This window comes from Talpa occidentalis, unplaced genomic scaffold, assembly GCF_014898055.3.
Source record: "Talpa occidentalis isolate TD23 unplaced genomic scaffold, MPIMG_talOcc4v2.1 talOcc4.14, whole genome shotgun sequence".
In the NCBI taxonomy this organism is placed as follows: domain Eukaryota; kingdom Metazoa; phylum Chordata; class Mammalia; order Eulipotyphla; family Talpidae; genus Talpa; species Talpa occidentalis.
In genome coordinates this window covers 35,871,746-35,893,503 of record NW_023601433.1, presented here as the reverse complement: position 1 = coordinate 35,893,503, position 21,758 = coordinate 35,871,746, and the positions used below count along the sequence as shown (strand labels likewise).

The window sequence follows — 21,758 nt, the reverse complement described above, 5'->3', positions numbered from 1 at the left end:
AATTGTATAGTGAATGACTAAATACTGTAAGTTCATAAGATCCTTTTTGAATGATCTAGCATTTATTGTGGTCCTTCAATACCTAGTGAGATTTCAACAGGCAGCTGATTTGGAAAGATATTTCTGGCAGGGGAGGTGATATGAGCAGAATCACTGGTGGGTGAGCATAGAAAAAGAACTTGAGTAATTAATTATAGTTCAAACATTCAGAACTGGGCCCTTGCAATCAGATTCCATCTGAGAAATTACAAAGAAAATAGACATTATAGAATTTTGAAGGATTGATATAGCTTTATGACCAATTAATTGGATGTGGATAGAAGGAAGTATCAAAAGTGCTTTTGGGTTGGAATCAGAATTAATTGATATAGGCAAGTTATAGGAATGTGTTAAGGCTGAGCTTATAAATTAAGTTTTAGAAAAGATTTTTAAGGTGTCTCAGAACTACATTTGTGGAAATATGATAGGGAATAAATAAGGGGGCAGCACTGTGGTTGCAAAATTAGAAGTCATTCACATAGTGGTTATAATTTAAGTTGTATATATGGATATTTAATTAAAGTGATGGAAGCCCTATGTTTGTATCTGTCAAAATTAAAAATGCACATATTCCTCAGCACAGCATTTTCACTTCAAGAAATTTATCCTAAAAAATTGTGCCATAGAATGATATATAGATAAATATATTAATTGCATATGGCAGTATATTAAATGAACATTCAATAAGGAGTTACTTAAATACATTGTATTATATCTGGCAGTGGAATACTTAATATTCATTACAAAGAATGAGACAACACAATGCTGACTGTCAGAACAATTTCTGTGTTATAAAGTGAAACAAACAAGGTATAGCCAGAATATAAAGCTTATTACCATTGTGTTAAAAGAAAGTAAGACCACACATATGTGTTTATATGTGTACTAAGTATCTTTGGAGTTATGTATTGAACATTAGTGCTTTTGGGAAGGTAAACTAATGGGAACTAGGTGGGGAGAAGATTTATTTTTCGCTTCTATATTTTTGTGTAGCTTTTGTATATATTACCTATTTCAAAAAAGTGAAGGAAAGATGATAGGCAGGCAGATGGATGGATGGGTGGTCAAGGGAGAGAAAAGTATAGGGAAATTGAAATGCTGCATATAAAAACTTGGAGAAACACTCTTAAATTTGAGAATTAGTCTTACTTAGAATCACATATTTACATTTATTATAATAATTTCATATTGTTTGTTTTATGATTATTTACTTGCCTGTCTTTCCCACTAGACTCTGAACTCCCTAAAGGATTTATTCACTGATATAAGCCCAACACCTTATACTCTACTTGGCACATAGTCAGAACTTGACAAATATTTTTTGAATGATTCGATTGAGTAAGTGAATAGACAAACAAATTTTCTCAGGGAACAGGGAAAAAAGTATTAAAAGTGGTAAACCAGTAACTGCTGAGAAGTAGGAAGAAACACGGGAAGTAATCTACTGTTAGTTTATTTTGGAAAGAAGTAAAAATCTCATTTTTAGGAATATTTTTGAGTATAAAATATGTATTTACTTAGTCATTTTTGCTGCAAGACACTCTGCTAGATATCATGGGGCATAAAAATCTGATGAAGCATAGGTCTCTTACCCATGAAGCATTTATTGTCAAAAGAGAAAGATAAAATACAAAATTTTTGGGCCTCCCCTGGTGGCACAGCTGTTCAGCGCTGGGTTGCAAGGCTGCCTGCAGCCTCTGCAGCGCCAGTTCGATCCCCGGCCACCGGAGAGGGTCCCAAAAAAAAAAAAAAAAACAAAATTTTCACAAAGTTTAAAGTGATAGTTATCACTGTCAGAGTACATGTCAAGGGCCATGTAACTTCATAGAAACATGAGAATTTTGCAAGGTGGGGTGAAAAGAGGCTTTCTAGAGGGAGCAAACTGGCCCCTACAACTTACTATTCTAAGAGTGCTTACAAGATTTATTAACTGATAATTGTTCAAAAAAAATTTAAACAGAAAAGTAGATTTTCAGACAAGCTGGGTGGTTTCTGTAGCATTGAAATCCCTACATTATTTTCTTGCTTGGCATTTTTTCCCCTTTTTTTAGGATTTTTGTTTTAGGAGTGTGCTATAGATGAAAACTAAATTTTTAATATTTTGAAGTATATGTGATATTTTAAAGTACATGAATAATTATAGCATTGTCTATAGCATAATTATAAATTATATAAAAATGTAATTATGGCATTTCTATAACAGAAAAATGAAAATTTAATTATGTTGAAGCAACTTTAGTAAATTGTAAGTTTTATATATGTAATTTCCAATTTTTTATTCTTTTGGGTTATCAAATGTACTTTTACATTCATTTTACTTTTTTTTTTGGCATAGAAGAACTGGGGTTTAGGCCAGAGTACAGGGATGAGAGGATTTACCAGAGACAGAGTGGGGAGCAGTACAGGCAGATTTAGTGATATACACTGCAAAGGAGAGCAGCAGGTGAGACAGCAGAGGTCTGCTGCACCCTATCATATTTGGGTTAGCGCCCAAGCCAGGGATCAATCTCAGAACATAGCAGTGGTAGCTTTTAGACTTAACCCATAGGCCACCAGGAATGCTGCCCCTACATTCATTTTGAATGTACTGTATAAATACAGTATAATTGCTTCTTGAACTTAATAGGATTGTTTTAATTACTACATTTATTATTTCTGGGCAGGTAGTATATGTGTAGATTATCCTTTTGGAACTTATTTAAATTGATTTTATTTCCAGTTCACCATACAGTTTATTATGCACAGGGTGCTTCCTAGAAATACAGAAAACTCAGTTGCTACAGAAAAAATACTAACATAGAATTTGTTTTTCAAATAAAATTGAAGCAGAAGGCAGTAAAATAAATAAAGCTATAAACTCAAACTGAAACACACACCAATGCCTATAGAGACTATGAGTTACCCAATTGGGCATATCTGTTTTGTGTAGGAGACTTGAATAGGTGAAACTGGACCATTGAAAAGTAAACCCTGATAAATTGATGACACTGAGCTAAATGGCAGCGTTCGCAAATCTTCATGTCCAACTTTTGTCCTGAAATAAACCTCATTAGTGGGATCACTAAAGTCATATAAGGAACTCAATTTTCACTCAGTTCCTATTTTCTTATTGATTTTTTTTCAAGATTTATGTATTTATGTATTTATTTATTTATTTATTTATTTATTTATGCAAGCACTGGATACAGTCAGAAGCGCGGGAGGGTGAGAGAATTCACCAGAACCAGAGCAGGGAATAGAACAGGCAGCTGATGAAATACACTGCTGAGGGGAGCAGCGGGCGTGGCAGGAGGAGAGGTCTGTCGCGCCACGTGGGACCCTCACGGGTGGCCGGGGTTTGAACCGGCATTGCAGAGGCTGCGGGCAGCTTCACAGCCCAGCGCTCAACCACTGTGCCACCAGGGGAGGCCCCTGCTTATTGATTTTTAATTAGCAATAACTTCCTTCAACTTGAGTTCAGGGTTGTTTATCCTGAAATATAAATACAACTGATACTTCCATTTCCTTATTTTTTCTTTATGTTTTTATCATCTAGTCTTTGTTCAGTCTGATAGACTGTACAGGAGTTAAGCATGCTCATTGTCATGCTTGTTTTACTATCTTTTGTTTGCCAGTATTACTTAAAATACTAAATAATTTTGATGGAATTGAATCGTGAGGGAAATCAATTCACACATTGTGAAAAAACATTTGTGGTTCCTTAAAGGCCTATCAGTACAATGGATTCCATATCTTAATTGCATTTAATTTGTATAAATTCGAAGAAATAGACACAGCAAAAAATAGGATGGATGGATGGATGAATGGAAGGGAGTGAGGGAGGTGATTCACAGAGTGACTTAAAGATGAGAAAGTGAATGTACTGTTCTTTTATTCATGTCAGTACTGACTTGCCTCCTTTGAGGGAGAATATAAATTATAGTTCTGAAAAATACATAGTTTCCATAAAATATTTTCATTAAGTGCATGATAACAACAGATGCTCATCTAACGAAAGTATTCTTTCAATGCTGTCAATGCTGGAGGAGAAACTGTGCAGGGAGTAACTATGTTGGGACTATGTTGCTCTTCAATGTAGTACCTTCCTAAGTAATTTACAAGGTGAGTTTGATTTATTATACTTAGTAATTTATGTGTTAGCTCCATTATAGTACATTTGCCTATTAAATAGTTAGTAAACAGGGACCTCCCTGATGGCATAGGGGTTAAGTCTCACTGCTGTCATGCTATCACCATTGTGACCTAAATTCGATCCCCGGCCAGAGAGCTGACCCACATATGTTGCAGCAGACCTCTCCTGTCTTGCCTGCTGCTCCCCTTAGCAGTGTATTTCAGTAGATCCACTTGTTCTGCTCCCCACTTTGTCTCTGGTGAATCCTCTCACCCCTCTATACCTTTAGCCTTCACCCCAATTCTTCTGTGCATAAATATAAATATCTTTAAAAAATAGTGAACAACTACTATGAGCTGAACCTCAGAGGATGCAGAGATGAGGAAAACATGGCATTTTCCTTTAGGAGATAAGCATCTAATTGAGGTAGACCAGAGAATTGCATATAATTTATAGTTTCATTATTCTATGGTATTCTATGGTTGCTTTAGTAGAGTATGGGCACTTGACTCAATCCCAGAGAGAGAAAAAGAAGGGGGTATTCCAGGGTGGGACACATTTCTAAAAGTGATTGGTAAGCTAAGATACAAGTAAGTTAGATCAGTAATAATGAGAAGAGCATTCCTACGCATTGGAAGTAGAATATGTAGAATGTACAGGAGTATGCCATTTCTCCCCAAGTGTGCATGATACTTCAAGTCCCATAAGAGGAAAGCCAGAAGAGTCTAAATCTATAAGCGGGGTCATTTTAGGGCATTATCTTCTCTCCCAAGTAATTTAGATTTTATCCTGAAGTCAGTGGTGCACCATATAAAGATTTCTGAAAGAAATGTTTTAGAAAGAATACCTTATAGCAGTATGAAGTTTGGGTTAAAGACAATAATTAAAATCAGAGAAACTGGGGCCTCCTTAGTGGCATAGGGGTTAAGTCTTAGCACTATCACCCACCTCTACAGCCTGAGTTCAATCCCAGGCCAGGAACTAACCAACGTATGGTGCAGCGGACCACTAATGTCTCGCCTGCTGCTCCCCTTAGCAGTGTATTTCAGTAATTCACCTGTTCTGCTCCCTACTCTGTCTCTGGTGAATCCTCTCACCACCACACCTCTGGCCTACATCCCAGTTCTTCCTCAAAAAGAAAAAAAGAATCAGAGAAACTACTTTGAAGACTGCTGTAATTAGGTTTTTATAATCAGAATATAAAATGATAATGATTGAGAAAATATTTGTGAGAAGGAATTAAATTCTAATGATGTTAAGGTAATAGTTTCCAGGATTTAAGTAAATGGAGGGGGAGGGGGGAGAGTGAAAGAGAGAATCTCCTTTGCTTTATTATTCATAAAGGCCAGATACATAAGGAGAGGAATGACTTCTGGTATGGTCATCCCATATTTGAACCACCTAGTGGGCAATGTTAAAACCAAGGAAGTGTGGAAAAAGCCTATAGAATTACATTTGGCCAGGAAGAGTACCTGGAGTTACCAACATCAGACATGTTAGTGATGAAAGAATCCTAATGACTCCTGGGGAAATCAGACAAGAAAAAACTTAGACGTTAACTAGAATATATTAAGTATCACAGAGTGTAATAAATACTGCAATGTAACAAGTGAAATAAAATATTCATTAGATTTGACATCTACTACTTCCTATGCAGAGTACCATGGATTCCCCCTTTTTTCTGGGGTTTTGGAGGTCTGCACCTTGGCTCTAGTACAGGACATATAAGGGTTGGCTTGAAACACACTAGAACAAGGTTGTGAAATTGAGTTCAGTGCAGCCTTTGGTGCACAGTAAATCAACATCTAGAGCTCTAATTATAAAGACACTCTATACTGTAATCAAGCACATTGCTGCCAACGTATCAAAGCCACTCTTTTTGTAGGCTGGTATTACCAAATTTCCATAAGAACTAGAAAAATAGTCTGGAAAAAAACATAAGCTAAAAAGTGACAAATGTGTTTAGTTTGGTTTAGAATGTCCACACTTAGAATTCTTTTCCAAGATATTACTCATAGTCTTCCTCAGACTCATAAGTTGGATCTTTATAAAACTCTCTTCAGGTTGAAATCTAAAAATTAAAACAATTCATCAGAGGGTAAAGGAAAATCATTATGGATAATTTTATTTTTCTGATAATTTCTTCGACATTCCTTTCTATTCTTTATGTGCATGCAAATGTACCTAATACATTTATTTATTTTTCCCTATTATTTTTATTTTTTAAAACCTCCTTGTGGATTTTTCACAATATAGGATTTCTCCACTCAGGTGTGATCATGGTAGTTTTTCCACCACCAGTTTGCCCATGGTTCTCCACTACACTCCACCATGCTGTCTTCCCACCCTGTTCTCTACACCCTTTTTTCCTACCCCGTCCCCTTCCTTACTGAATGTATCAGATCTATGTTCTGATTATCAGGGTCAGTCTTACAGTATGTCTCTGTCCAGTCCTTTGGTTTCTCTAGATCCCATATGTAAGTGAAACCATCGGTATTTATCATTTTCCTTCTGACTGACTTCACTTAGAATAATCCTTTCCCATTCCATCCATATTACTGCAAATGACCTGAGTGTTTTGTTTTTTTTTTAAATCTCTGAGTGGTATTCTGTTGTGCATGCATACCACATATTGTTGATCCATTTATCTGTTCAGGAGCATTAAGGTTGTTTCCCTACCTTGGCTATTGTAATAATGCTGCTATAAACATAGGAGTGCAGGTTTCCTTTTGAATTAGTGTCATTGTGGTCTTTGGAGATACCCAAGAGAGGAATTTCTTGGTCATATGGAATATCCATTTTTACTATTTTGAGGAATCTCCACACTTTTTTCCCATAGGAGACCAATCTGTATTACCACCAACAGTGTAAGAAGAGGAAGGTTCCTTTTTATCCACACCCTCACCAGCACTTACTGTTTGTAGTTTTATTGATATGTTTGTCGTTCTCACAAATGTGAGGTGGTATCTCATTGTGGTTTTGATTCCATTTCCTTGATCATAAAGTGATGTTGAGAATTTTTTCATTTGTCTGTTGGCCATCTCTGTGTCCTTGGAGAAATGCCTATTTAGCTGTTATGCCCATTTTTTAAATTAATATTTTATATTACATCATTTTTCATAATGCACAATGTATGCATTATCATTTTGGTTATATTCCCCATAGAATTGCAGCCCCCCCTTATTTTGACCCTAGTCCTTCCTCTCCCCTTTCCTCCTCCCCGCCCCTGTGGTGTGTCTCTGGTTTATAGTTGCTTGTTGATTTTAATATTTACTCTGTATTAATTAGTCTTTTTCCTGGTCCCTTATTTAGGTTTTCTAAATTTCTGCAATGGGTGAGACAATCCGGTATTTTTCTTTTTCTTTCTGACTTATTTCGCTGAGCATGATCCCTTATAGCTCCATCCATGTTGCTGCAAACGACATGCGTTTATCTTTTTTGATTGCTGAGTAATATTCCCTTGTGTATATGTACCACATCTTCTTGATCCAGTCATTTATTTTTGGGCATTTGGGTGGTTTCCATAACTTAGCTATTGTAAATCAGGCTGCTATAAACATAGGGATGCAGGTGCTCTTTGGAATTACTGTTTCTGTGTCATTTGGGTAAATACCTAGGAGTGGAATTTCTGGATCATATGGAAGCTCTGTCTTTAGTAAGTCAAGAAATCTCCACACAGCTCTCCATAGTGGTTGGACCAGTTTGCACTCCCACCAGCAATGTAGGAGAGTTCCTTTTTCTCCACAACCTCGCCAGCATTTGTTGTTGCTAGTTTTTTTAATATGTGCCATTCTCACTGGTGTAAGATGGTATCTCATTATAGTTTTGATTTGCATTTCCCTGATTACAAGTGATGTTGAACATTTTTTCATAGGCCTGTTGGCCATTTGCATTTCCTCTTTGGAGAAGTTTCTTTTTAGTTCTTCTGCCCATTTTTTGACTGGATTATTTTCATTGATTTTGTTGAGTCTCATCAGCTCTTTGTGGATTTTTATGATCAGTCCTTTATCATTAGTGTTGTGTGCAAAAATTTTCTCCCAGTTGGTGGGGTTTCTCTTTGTTTTGGTTATTGTCTCTTTTGCTGTGCAGAAGCTCTTTAAAATCATGGGTTGGAAGAATTAACATTATTAAAATGGCCATCCAGCAAAAGCAATTCATAGATTCAATGCTATTCCAATAAAAATTTCAATGACATTCTTCAAAGAAATAGAACAATTATTGATGAAATTCATATGGAAGCACCAAAAACCCTGAATAGCCAAAGCTCTCCTAAAAGAAAAGGGAATGGAGGCATCACACGCCCAGACTTCAAATTATACTACAAAACCATGATCATCAAAACTGCATGGTATTGGAACAAGAACAGACCATGGTATTGGAACAAGAACAGAACAAGAACACACAGACCAATGGAACAGAATAGAAAATCCAGAAATAAACCCACAGATTTATGGTCAACTGATCTTTGACAAAGGAGCAAAGAATATGCATTGGAGCAAAGAAAGTTTGTTCAATAAATGGGAAAACTGGGTCACTACATGCAAAAGAATGAAGCTTGACTACTACCTCACACCATGCTCAAAAACCAACTCAAAATGGATTAAAGAACTAGACATAAGACCTGAAACTATAAAATACATAGAAGAAAATATAGGCGAAACACTACATGACATGCACCTCAAAGACATCTTTATAGACACATTGCCCAAAGCAGTGATAGTGTTATGCCCATTTTTTGATTTGGTTGGTTGTTTTTGTTGAGTTTTATAAGCTCTCTGTAGACCTTCAATATTAATTCCTTATCAGTTGTGCAATATGAAACTGTTTTCTCCCATTCCATAGGTTATCTTTTTTGGTGACTGTCTCTTTCACTGTACAGAAGCTTTTCATTTTCAGCTTGATGCAGTCCCAACTGTTTATCTTTTCCTTCATTTTCTTTGCTTCTGGAGATGAGTCCTCCAACAAGTTTCTGAGGTACATGTCATGGAGTGTTTTGCCTATGTTTTCTTTTACATATTTTATGGATTCAGGTCTTATATTCAAGTCCTTTATCCATTTTGTACTGGTATTTGTGTATGGCATGAGGTAGTAGTCTAGTTTTAATTGTTGGCATGTGGCAGTCCAGTTTTCCCAGCATCATTTATTGAAGAGGCTTTGTATGTTCCAGTGTATATGCTTTGCTCCTTTGTCGTATATTAGTTGTCCATAAATGTTTGGGTTTATTTCTGGGCTCTCAATTCTATCCCATTGGTCTGTGTGTCTGTTTTTGTTCCAGTATCATGCTGCTTTAATTATTATGGCCTTATAGTATAGTTTGAAGTCCAAAAGTGTAATGATTACAAGTTCCCCTTTTAGTCAGGGGAACTTTGTCTATTTGGGGTCTTTTGTGATTCCATATGAATTTCAATAATGTTATTCTACTTCTTTGACAAATGCCATTGGAATTTTTATTGTGATTGTATTGAAGTAATAAATTGCTTTAGGTAGGATAGCCATTTTTACAATGTTGAGTCTTTCTACCCATCAGCAGGGCTCCTTCTTTGTGCCTTCTGTTTCTTTTAACAATGTTAAAAATTTTATAGTTTTTCTTGTATAGTTCCTTCACCTCCTCTCTTAGGTTTATTCCCAGGTACTTAATTTTTTTGAAGAGATCATAAATGAGATGGTTTTCTTAATTTCTTTCTCTAATTCATTATTTATAAATAGGAAGGCAGCTGATTTTTGTTTGTTGTTTTTGTATCCTGCTACTTTGCTGACCTCGTTTATTTTATCAGTTTTTCCATGGACTCTTTGGGGTTCATCTCATCTACAAATAATGATAGCTTTACTTCTTCTTTCTAAATTTGGATTCCTTTTATTGCTTTCTATTTTGCCTAATTGCTCTAGTTAGGCCTTCTAATACTGTGTTGAATAGTAGATGACATTAGACATCCTTATCTTGCACTATATCTTAGTGGAATGGAAAGACCTTCAGTTTTTCACCATTGAGAATGATATTAGCTGTGGGTTTTACTATGTTAAGATACTTTTCATTTATCCCTAATATTTCAAGGATTTTCATCATAAAAGGATTCCGAATTTTATTTTATTTATTTTTTTATTTTTTTAAAAATTTATTTTATTTTTAAAGAAGAACTGGGGTACAGGCCAAATGAGCAGGAGGGTGAGAGGATTCACCAGAGACAGAGTGGGGAATATAACAGGCAGACTGACAAAATACACTGCTGAGGGCAGCAACGGGTGAGACAGGAGTGGTCTGCTCACCATGTGGGTTGCACCGAGGCTGGCTGGGGTTGAACGGTCACTGCAGTGTCTACAGATGGCTTCACAGCACTGAGCCCAACCGCCTGCACCACCAGGGAGGCCAAGGATTCTGGATTTAATCAAATTCTTTTTCAGCACCTCATGCTATGAACATGTGGTTTTCCCTTTTTGTTGATATGCCATGTTCATTCACTGATTTTTCAAATGTTGAACATCATTGTTTTCCTGATATAAATCCACTTGGTCAAGATGTATTATCTTTTTAATGCGTTGTTAAATTTGCTAAGATTGTATTGAAGATTTTTGTGTCTGTTCACTAAGGAGATTGGTGTATAGTTTTCTTTCTTTGTGTTGTCTTTGGTTTTGGCATTAGAGTGGTGTTGGCCTCAAAATGTGTTTAGAAGAATTCTTTTTAATATTTTTTAACACTGTAAGCAGGATAGATATTTTACAGGTTTGGTAGAACTCTTTCAAAGTTTGGTAGAACACACTCATGAGTTTGGTCATGAAGCCATCTGGTCATGGGCTTTTGTTTTACAGTAGAGTTTTGATTATTGTTTTAATTTTCTTGCTTGTGATTGATTGGTTTGTTCAGGTTTCCATTTCTTCCCTATTCAGTCTTGAATGATTGTATAATTCTAAAAATCTCTCCATTTCATCTAGCTTGTTAAATTTGTTTGCTATAAATATTTGCATAATCTCTTGTGAATTTCTGAAGTGGCTGTTGTATCTTCTCCACTTTCATATTTGTTCTTATTTATATGAGTTTTCTCCTGTTTTTTTCTTAGCCTAGCTAAAGGTTTATCTGTTTTGTTTACTTTTTCAAAGAACCAGACTTTGATTTCATTGATCTTTTGGGCTGTCTTTTTTGTTTCTGTTTCATTTATTTCTGCTCAAAGCCTTATTAGTTTCTCTCCTTTTCCTGGTACTTGGATTTTTTGTTGTTGTTGTTCTTTTTCTAGTTACTTGAAATAAGAGACAAGTTTGTTTATTTGGACTCTTCTTGGTTTCATAATATGGGCCTGTACACTTTCCTCTTAGAACTGCTTTTGCTGTGTCCTGTACATTCTGAAAGGTTGTATCCTCATTATAATTTGTCTTGAGGTATTTTTTGATTTATTCATTAACCCAGTGGTGGTTCTTTAGTGTATTGCCCAGTCTCTATATATTGAAGTATTTCTTTGTTTTCTTTTTGTAGTTAACTTTAGTTCAGTACCATTATGGTCAAAGAAGACACTTGGTAGATTTCTATCTTCATGAATTTGTTGATATTTTTGTTGTGATCCACTGTATGTTCAGTCCAGAGAATGACCCATATGTACTTGAGAAAAATGTGTATTTGGGTATTTTTGTGTGTGGTGCTCTGTAAATGTCTACTACGGCCATGCTTTTTCATTCTTTGTTTAGTGTGATTATGTCCTTATTTATTTTCTGTTCTGTTGATCTTTTCATTGGTGAGAGTGGGGTATTGAAGTCTTCTGCCACATCTGTGTTTTCTCCAGTGTCTGTTTTCAGATTTGATAGTAGTTGTCTGATGGTGTTTTGGTGCTCCTTTGTTTGGTGAGTATATATTGATGAGTGTTACAGCTTCCTGTTTTATTATCCCCTAGATCACTCTGTAGTGTTCATCACTGTCTCTTGTTACTATTTTAAGCTGGAAGTCTATTTTGTCAGATATAAGTATGGGTGTCCCTGCCTTCCTCTGGGTACCATTTGCTTCAAGATTGTTTTCATCCCTTTCAGTCTATGTTTATCTTGGTATTTAAAGGCATTTCCTGGACACATGAGGAGGCTGGATTCTGTTTCTTAATCCAGCTCTATACTCTTCAGTGAGTTCAGTCTATTGGCATATAGAGTGATTTATTGACATGTAAATGTCCCTGACATATTGTTGCTAACTTTGTGGTTCTGTTTAATTCCTTATTCAAATGTTTTTGTTTCCTTCTCTTTGGTTTAGTTCCTAAAGCTTTTAATATTTCTGGAGGGATTAGCCTTGAAAAGATTATGTTAATTAAGCCAAGTATAAATGGACATATCTTGTATATCTTGTCATCAATGAAAATAATACTGTAACTAAAATTTATTACTTACCATGTGTCAGTAAGTGTTTATTTAGTTCTCACTAAATCTCTCTCAATCCTATCAGTAGATAGTATTTTGTTGCCTCATTTATAGATGAGAAAATGAGACCAGGTGTTGTTAAATAATTTTCCCATTAAAACTAAGATGTCCTAAAAAAAATAAATATTTCTGGAGGGTTTTGTTAGATACAAAGTGCCTAAAATTTTATTGGTTTAGAAGGTCCTTATCTTTCTCATAAAGAAAAGAGAGCCTTGTATGATAGAGTACTCTTGGCTGGCATTTTTTTTCTTGGAGTATTTTGAATATGTTGTTACATATTGTCATTCTCTTGCCAATAGTGTTTCTTTTTTTCTTTTTTAAAGATTTATTTATACAAGCACGGGAGGGTGAGAGAATTCACCAGAGCGGGGAACAGAACAGGCAGACTGACGAAATACACTGCTAAGGGAAGCAGTGGGCATGGCAGGAGAGGTATGCGTGCCAATTAGGGCCCTCGCCAGTGGCCGGAGATTGAACCGGCGCTGCAGAGGCAGCAGGCAGCTTTGCAGCCCAGCGCTCAACCACTGTGCCACCAGGGGAGGCCCGGATAGTGTTTCTTCAAATAAATTCATTGGTAGCCTAATTGGTATTCCTTTACAGGTTATCTGTTTCTTCCACCTCCTCAGCTTCATTATTTTTTCATCGTCATTATGTCTTGGAAGTTTTACTATTATGTGTATTGTTGTAGTTTTCCTTTTTCCTAAGTAGCTTTGTGTTCTTTTTTTCCTTCTCATATTTCTTTTTTTTTTTTTAAGATTTTTTTATTCATGCATACAAGAGCTGGGGTGTAAGGCCCTAAGTGCAGGATGGGGAGGGGAATCACCAGAGACAGAGTGGGGAACACATCAGGCAGACTGACTGAAATACACTGCTGAGAGGTGCAGCAGGCAAGACAAGCGAGGTCTGCCGAGCCATGTGGGATTCTTGCAGGCCAGCTGGGATTGAACTGGTGCTGCAGAGGCTGCGGACAGCTTCACAGGGCCGTGCTCAACCCACCTGCGCCTCCAGGGGAGGCTCTCCTTCTCATATTTCTATGATCATTTCCTTCTTTAGATTCAGGAAGTTCTCCTGCTGTAGTTGGGATTTTGTTGTATATGAGCCTTTCCCTCCCAATGTTTTGGGCGTTTACTTGATTTGGGCACAATTACTGGGGTCTTCTAGTAACTGGATTGGTGTTAAAGCTTCCCCCAAAGTGTTCTCGTGACTGGGAGGACAGGGGTGTATGCTGGATAGAGTGTCTGAATAGCTGGTACCTCACCCCACTCCAGGAGAGGCAATTTTGCATCTGTTTCCATTGGCTAAAAGGACGGAGTAAGGCCCAAAGCTTCCTGGGCTGGGTCACATGTCTGCTTCCAAGGTCCTGGTAGTTGGGCCTGAAATCAGGGGTGCTTTCAGGGGTGGTTGCTGAAGATCTCTGATCTATGCAAGACAGAGTGGCTCAGTGTCTGCTCCCAAGTTATTTGTGGCTGAGCATTGATAGGATGAGCTTCCCACATGCAACTGGGAGCCCATGGTGAAGGGCTGGGCCTTGTGTCTGCTCCTGAGTTGCTGATTACTGAACACTAAGTGGGAAACACTTTGTGGTTGTGGCGGGGGCTCATGGTGAGGGGCTAGGCCCTTTAAGTCTCAGGGTGGGCTGTGCATCTGTTCCTAAGTTGCTGATGGCTGGGTCTCAAGTCAAGGGTGCCTACTAGGGGATGTAGCTCAGCACCCCAGATGTAGAACTGCACCCTGTGCAGCCCAGGCAGGCTGGGATACATTCTGCTATTGAGACACTGATCCCTGAGTGGTGAGTGGGATGCCCTTCCCTTGGGGGAGCTGGGGGGCCACAGAGCAGACTAGGCCCTGCAAGGCCTGGACTGCGACTTGTGTCTGCTCCTGAGGTGCCTTGGCTGAGCTCTAGGTTATTTACTATTCTTATTCATAATTTACACATTGTACACTCTATATTATTATCTTTGATTAAATTCATTTCCTTTCAAGCATATGACTTTGTTTCATGCCAATCTTAAGATCATGTTGTACAAATTTCAAATACTCATTATTTGGCTGGCATTTTGTTTTCAGTTAACCAATATCATCTTATTTTAAATTCATATACTATAAAGGTGCCAGCAGTAGGGATTCTAGTTCTGTTTACTAATTTATGGAGGTATGATTTGGGTAAATTTTTAAATTAAAGGTATCATTTAATATTCATAGTAATGATTTTAATTTTATTAAGTTTATGAACTTACATACATATATATACACACATATCATTATTGTCAGGATTCTGACAAGCTAATTTCTTTGGTAACAATTTTGGTTATTAATATATTTGATAGAGTCTGGTAGAATGCTCTTATCTTCACCTGAAACTTTAAAAAAAAAAATTCCCAAGCAAAAAAGGATTCATTATATTATTCCCATCACCATTTGAAGTTCAAGCCAAAATGAATTTTATTGTATCCTTTTAGTATATACTTTTAGAGTAGTTCAAGGCTAGGTTTCTAAAATAAACCATTAGAGAGGGCGGAGCAACATGGCGGCGAGGAGATGCTGCGAGTAAGATCTCCCATTAAAAAAATTTAATAGGGAGGAAAAGCAGCAGGTCCCAGTGAGAACTGGGACACGGAAGATAAACGGGTGACTCCAGCAAACTGCCTGAAGAAGAAAGTGGCCATAAAAGAGGACTAGAAGGGAGGAAAGCACAGAACCCTGCTCCCCTCCCCCATCCACAGAGTCGGCACTCTCCGACCGGCAGAGAGGAGGAAAAAAACAAACTAAAACGACCAACAAGAACAAACTACGCAGCAAGCGGGACTGTGAGTGGAAAGGAACTATTGCAGCCACCACACCCTGTGAACGGGAGCTGTGGAGAACCCTGCAGGATTCGCCGCGGAGGTGAGCTCTGGGCGCCATTAAGCAGAGACCCCGCCCCCCAGGAGGAGGCCAGGACCAGCACACAGCCACGGGCAGAAAAGCTGCTCGCTGGAAAAGCAAACGCGGATCGGGATTGCACGGAAAAGCAGTGGGCTGGAAAAGCAAACGCGGATCGGGATCGGGATAGCGCGGAAAAGCATCTCGGTTGAAAAGCAAACGTGGATTGGGATCGCGGCTGCCCAGGTCCCCGCGCCTGCGACCTAGGCTTGCAGGGAGACGCGCGCAAAGACCCTCACTGAGGTGAAAGTCCCTCACTGAGTATCCAGGAACCAGGCACCTAGGCACAGGAGCGGGGTGCAAAAGACGCCATTCTGTGGACACTGAACTGGGCTACAGCCCGTGTCCTGGACCTGGGGGCTTTGGAACTGAGATCCGGGGCACAAAATTCGGGGCGTGGGTTCTCCACGATGGTGGGGCACAAGGCAGACACAGCACCCCAAAGCCGTTGAGGTTTACCCTACCATTCCCGCTCTGTTTCCTGTCCCACGGGGTGAAAAAAAAAAAAAAAACAGCTCCCCAAGGGCTCTAGGAGAGATCTCTGGCGCCACCTAGCGACTTGAAACCAACAGAGACTCCTGGAGGAGCCAGTGGCCAGCTGGGAAGTTAGCCCATGCCGGGCCCCTGCTGACCAGTAGTCTGAGCCCACAGGGGGAGCTAGTACCCAAAGCCGGGGCAGACCAGGTGCGCAGAAGAGTGTGCCTGAGACTGGACACGCAGGGAGTGTGTCCCGCATCGCCATTTTAGAACAGGGACATTTCTTCAGTAAAGACTGCCTGCAGAAGGCTCCCTCAGGAGCCAGAGGTGAGCTGGGGAAGTTCGCCCACACCAGAACACCTCTGGCCTGCAGTCCAAGCCCAGAGGGGGAGAGGGAACCCACCGCCGGGGCAGACCAGGAGCACAGGGGAGTGTGTCCCCACATCGGCATTTTAGAACAGGGACCTTTCTTCAGTAAAGACTGCTTGAAACTGACAGATGGCTCCTGGAGGAGACAGAGGGGAGCATGGAAGCTCACCCAAGATGCCGGCCAGTCCCAGCAACACAGTGTCCCAACGCATACGGCAAATTAGAAAACAGACAGTAGGGAGTAGAAGAACCACATGCAACATAGCAACTCCTCAGGGAAGAAGCACACCACAAAAAGAAAACCAGCCCCCAGATTGCAACGACAGTAACTTGGAAGAACTTCTGAGCCTTCCAGAAAGAGAATTTAAAATCGCCATGATTAAAAAAATGACAGAACTCATAAAGGAAAACAATGATAAGGGAAAAATAATCAATGATCAGAAGAATGAAATTGAGTCCCTAAAGAGGGAAGTAAAAGAAATGCAGGAGATCAAAGAATTAATGGAAGAACTAAAGAATTCTGGGAAAAGCAATGAAAGCAGAGTATATGAAATGGAAGAACGAATAAGTTCTCTTGAAGACACAGAAATAAAAAGAATCAAAACAGAAAAGGAAAGAGAAGTACGAAGGAAAAAGAACGAAGAAAGACTTCGGGAACTATCTGACACCATGAGGAAAGGAAATATAAGAGTTATAGGAATACCAGAAGGAGAGGAGAGAGATGTAGGAACAGAGAAAATATTCCAGGAGATAATTAAAGAGAACTTCCCAAACGTGAAGAAGGAGCTGAAAATTGATGTACAAGAAGCAAGAAGAACACCAAACTTCCATGACGAAAGGAAAAATACAGCAAGACACATAATAGTGAAGCTCCCAAGAATCCAGGACAAGGAAAAAATAATGAAGCTGACAAGAGGGAAGAAACAAATAACATTCAAAGGAAAACCAATCAGGCTGACATCAGACTTCTCTGAAGAAACACTACGGGCAAGGAGAGAGTGGAAGGACATAGTCAACAGACTCCAAGAAAACAGATGTCAACCAAGAATACTCTATCCCGCAAAGCTTTCCTTCCTCTATGAAGAAAGAATAAGGACCTTCCCAGACAAACAGAAACTATGGAACTTCATTACCAATAAATCCCCACTTCAAAAAATACTACAAGGAATCCTAAAGCCAGAACCTCAGAGGGACGAATAACAACGAAAGAAGGCAAGGAAAAAAAAAAGATATTAAAAGAATAAATAAAATCAAAGGAAAGACAAACACAATGGCAAATACAGATGCTAACATATCAATATTAACCCTAAATGTAAATGGACTAAACTCTTCAATAAAAAGACACAGAGTTGCAGCCTGGATTAAGAAACAAAACCCAACCTTTTGCTGTCTCCAGGAAACACATTTAGCTACAAAAGATAAAAATAGGCTCAAAGTCAAAGGATGGAAAACAATCCTACAAGCAAATGGACCAAAAAAGAAACAGGAACAGCTATACTTATATCAGATAAAACAGATTCAAACTCAAAAAAATAAAAAGGGATCCCAACGGTCACTACATTATGATCAAAGGGACAATAATTCAAGAAGAAATAACACTAATTAACATATACTCACCAAACGAAGGAGCACCAAAATATATCAGGCAACTGTTGTCATCTCTGAAAACAGACATCAGAGAAAACACATATGTAGTGGGAGACTTCATCACACCACTATCAACAATGGATAGATCAACAAGACAAAAATAAGTAAAGAAATTAAAGCTCTAAATAAGGACCTAGAGCATTTGGCTTAAAAGACATCTATAGAACACTAAACCCCCAAAAAAACGGAGTACACATTTTTCTCAAGCGCACACGGATCATTCTCCAGGATCGATCACATACTGGGGCACAAGACAAACATCAACAGATACACCAAGATTGAAATCATACCAACCATCTTTTCTGACCATGAAGGCATCAAGCTAGAAGTAAACCATAAAAAGAAGGCAAGGAACTTTCCTACCTCATGGAGACTAAAAACCACACTACTGGAAGACCACTGGACTAATGAGGAGATCAAAGAGGAAATTAAAAAATTCTTTGAATTGAATGACAAGGAGGACACCAATATCCTAAATGTATGGGACGCAGCAAAAGCAGTAATAAGAGGAAAATATATAGCAATAGAAGCTCACATCAAGAAACAAGAAAGAACTCAAAGAAACAACCTAATCTCGAAGCTCAAAGATCTAGAAAAAGAACAACAAACTCGAAGCTCAAAGATCTAGAAAAAGAACAACAAAAATACCCCAAAACCAGTAGAAGTAAAGAAATAATAAAAACCAAAGCAGAAATAAATGAAATTGAAACTAAAAAAACAATCCAAAAGATTAATGAAACCAAGAGCTGGTTCTTCGAAAAAATCAGTAAAGTAGACAAACCCGTAGCCAGGCTCACAAAGGAAAAAAGGTAAAAAGCACAAATAAACAGGATCAGAAATGAAAGAGGAGAAATCTCAACGGACACAGCAGAAATAAAAAGAATAATCAGTAACTACTATGAAGAGTTGTATGGAAACAAGTTCAACAGTCTAGAGGAGATGGACAAATTCCTACAACTCTACAATCACCCAAAGCTAGATAAAGAAGAAATAGAACACCTAAACAGACCAATTACAAGCAGCAAAATTGAAATGGTAATCAAAAACCTCCCCAAAAACAAAAGCCCAGGACCTGATGGATTTACAAACGAATTCTACCAAACATTGAGAGATGAATTGGTGCCTATCCTTCACAAACTCTTCCAAAAAATTGAGAAGGAAGAGACAATACCAAACACGTTCTATGAAGCCAACATTATACTAATACCAAAACCGAACAAGGACAACACAAAAATGGAAAACTACAGGCCAATCTCCCTAATGAACACTGATGCAAAAATCCTCAACAAAATTTTAGCTATCAGAATCCAACAATGTATCCATAAGATAATTCACCACGACCAAGTAGGACTCATTCCAGGGACACAAGGATGGTTTAACATCCGAAAATCAATCAACGTTATCCAACACATCAACAAAAAGAAATATAAAAACCATATGATAATATCAATAGATGCTGAGAAAGCTTTCGACAAAGTGCAACACCCATTCATGATAAAAGCCCTTGAAATTCTCGGGATACAAGGAACATACCTCAACATCATATAGGCCATCTATGAGAAGCCAACAGCTAGTATCATTCTCAATGGTGAAAAGCTGAAAGCAATTCCATTAAGATCTGGAACAAGACAAGGATGCCCACTCTCACCACTGCTTTTCAATATAATACTGGAAGTCCTAGCCAGAGCAATAAGACAAGAGAAATAATACTGGCAGTCCTAGCCAGAGCAATAAGACAAGGGAAAGACATCCAAGGAATCCAAATAGGAAAAGAAGAAGTCAAACTATCACTATTTGCAGATAATATGATAATATACATAGAGAACCCCAAAAACTCCACAGAAAAACTAATTCAACTCATCAATCAGTTCAGTAAAGTGGCAGGATACAAAATCAACACACAAAAGTCAGTAGCCTTTCTATACACAAACAATAAATCTGAAGAAGAAGAAATCAAAAAAACCATCCCTTTTATTATTGAAACAAAAAAATCAAATATTTGGGAATAGATCTAACAAAAGAGGTAAAGGACCTATACAAAGAAAACTATAAAACACTGTTAAAAGAAATAGAAGAAGACACAAAGAAATGGAAAGACATTCCCTGCTCATAGATTGGAAGAATAAACATTATTAAAATGGCCATCCTACCAAAAGCAATATACAGATTCAATGCTTTTCCAATCAAAATTTCAATGTCATTCTTCAAAGAAATAGAACAATTATTGATGAAATTCATATGGAATCACAAAAAAACCCCGAATTGCCAAAGCTCTACTGAAAAAGAAAGAAGGGAATGGAGGCATCACACTCCCAGACTTCAAACTATACTAGAAAGCCATAATCATCAAAACTGCATGGTATTGGAACAAGAACAGACATACAGACCAATGGAATCAAATAGAAAATCCAGAAATAAACCCACAGATTTATGGTCAACTAATCTTTGACAAAGGAGCAAAGACTATGCATTGGAGCAAAGAAAGTTTGTTCAATAAATGGTGCTGGGAAAACTGGGTCGCTACATGCAAAAGAATGAAGCTTGACCACTACTTCACACCATACACAAAAATCAACTCAAAATGGATTAAAGAACTAGACTTAAGATCTGAAACCATAACATATATAGAAGGAAATATAGACGAAACACTACGTGATTTGCATATCAAAGACATCTTTACAGATACATCACCCAAAGCAGTTATAGTGAAGGCAAAGATAAACAGCTGGGACTACATCAAATTAAAGAGCTTCTGCACAGCAAAAGAGACAATAACAAAAACAAATAGAAACCCCACCAACTGGGAGAACATTTTTGCACCCAACACTAATGATAAAGGACTGATCACAAAAATCTGCAAAGAGCTGATGAGACTCAACAACAACAAGGAAATAACCCAGTCAAAAAATGGGCAGAAGAGCTAAAAAGAAACTTCTCTGAAGAGGAAATGCAAATGGCCAACAGGCATATGAAAAAATGTTCAACATCACTTGTAATCAGGGAAATGCAAATCAAAACTACCATGAGATACCATCTTACACCAGTGAGAATGGCACATATTAAAAAAACTAGCAACAACAAATGTTGGCGAGGTTGTGGAGAAAAAGGAACTCTTCTGCACTGTTGGTGGGAGTGCAAACTGGTTCAACCACTATGGAGAGCTGTGTGGAGATTTCTGGACCTACTAAACATAGAGCTTCCATATGATCCAGCAATTCCACTCCTAGGTATTTACCCAAAGGACACAGAAACATCAATTCCAAAGAACACCTGCACCCCTATGTTTATAGCAGCACTATTTACAATAGCTAAGCTTTGGAAACAGCCCAAATGCCCAAAAATAGATGACTGGATCAAGAAGATGTGGTACATATATACCATGGAATATTACTCAGCATTCAAAAAAGATAAACACATGCAATTTGCAGCAACATGGATGGCACTGGAAGGGATCATGCTCAGTGAAATAAGCCAAAAAGAAAAAGAAAAATACCGGATGGTCTCACTCATATCAGGAATCTAGAAAACTTAAATAAGGGACCAGGAAAATGAATAACTATAAGAAAGTGAAAATCAAAATCAACAAAAAACTATGAACCAGAGACACTCTTTTGGGGGTGGGGGGCGGGAGGGGAGGGATTGGGGTCAGAATGGGGGGGTTGGAATCGTATGGGGATATAAAAATAAAATTTATTATAAAAAATAAAAAAATAAAGATGTCTACAGCGTAACAAAATAAACCATTAAACCAATATATCACTACATCTAAGATAGTAATCCTAAGACTTAACACATTCTCAACATCTAG

The 21,758-nt window shown here is 38.1% G+C and overlaps 1 protein-coding gene across 11 annotated transcripts in view; it reads left to right on the top strand.

Annotated features, from left to right (window-relative positions):
• The window catches only part of AKT3 (AKT serine/threonine kinase 3), a 330,364-nt gene that overhangs the window by 215,610 nt on the left and 92,996 nt on the right, over window positions 1-21,758 (top strand). The gene's annotated exons all lie outside the window — the stretch shown is intronic.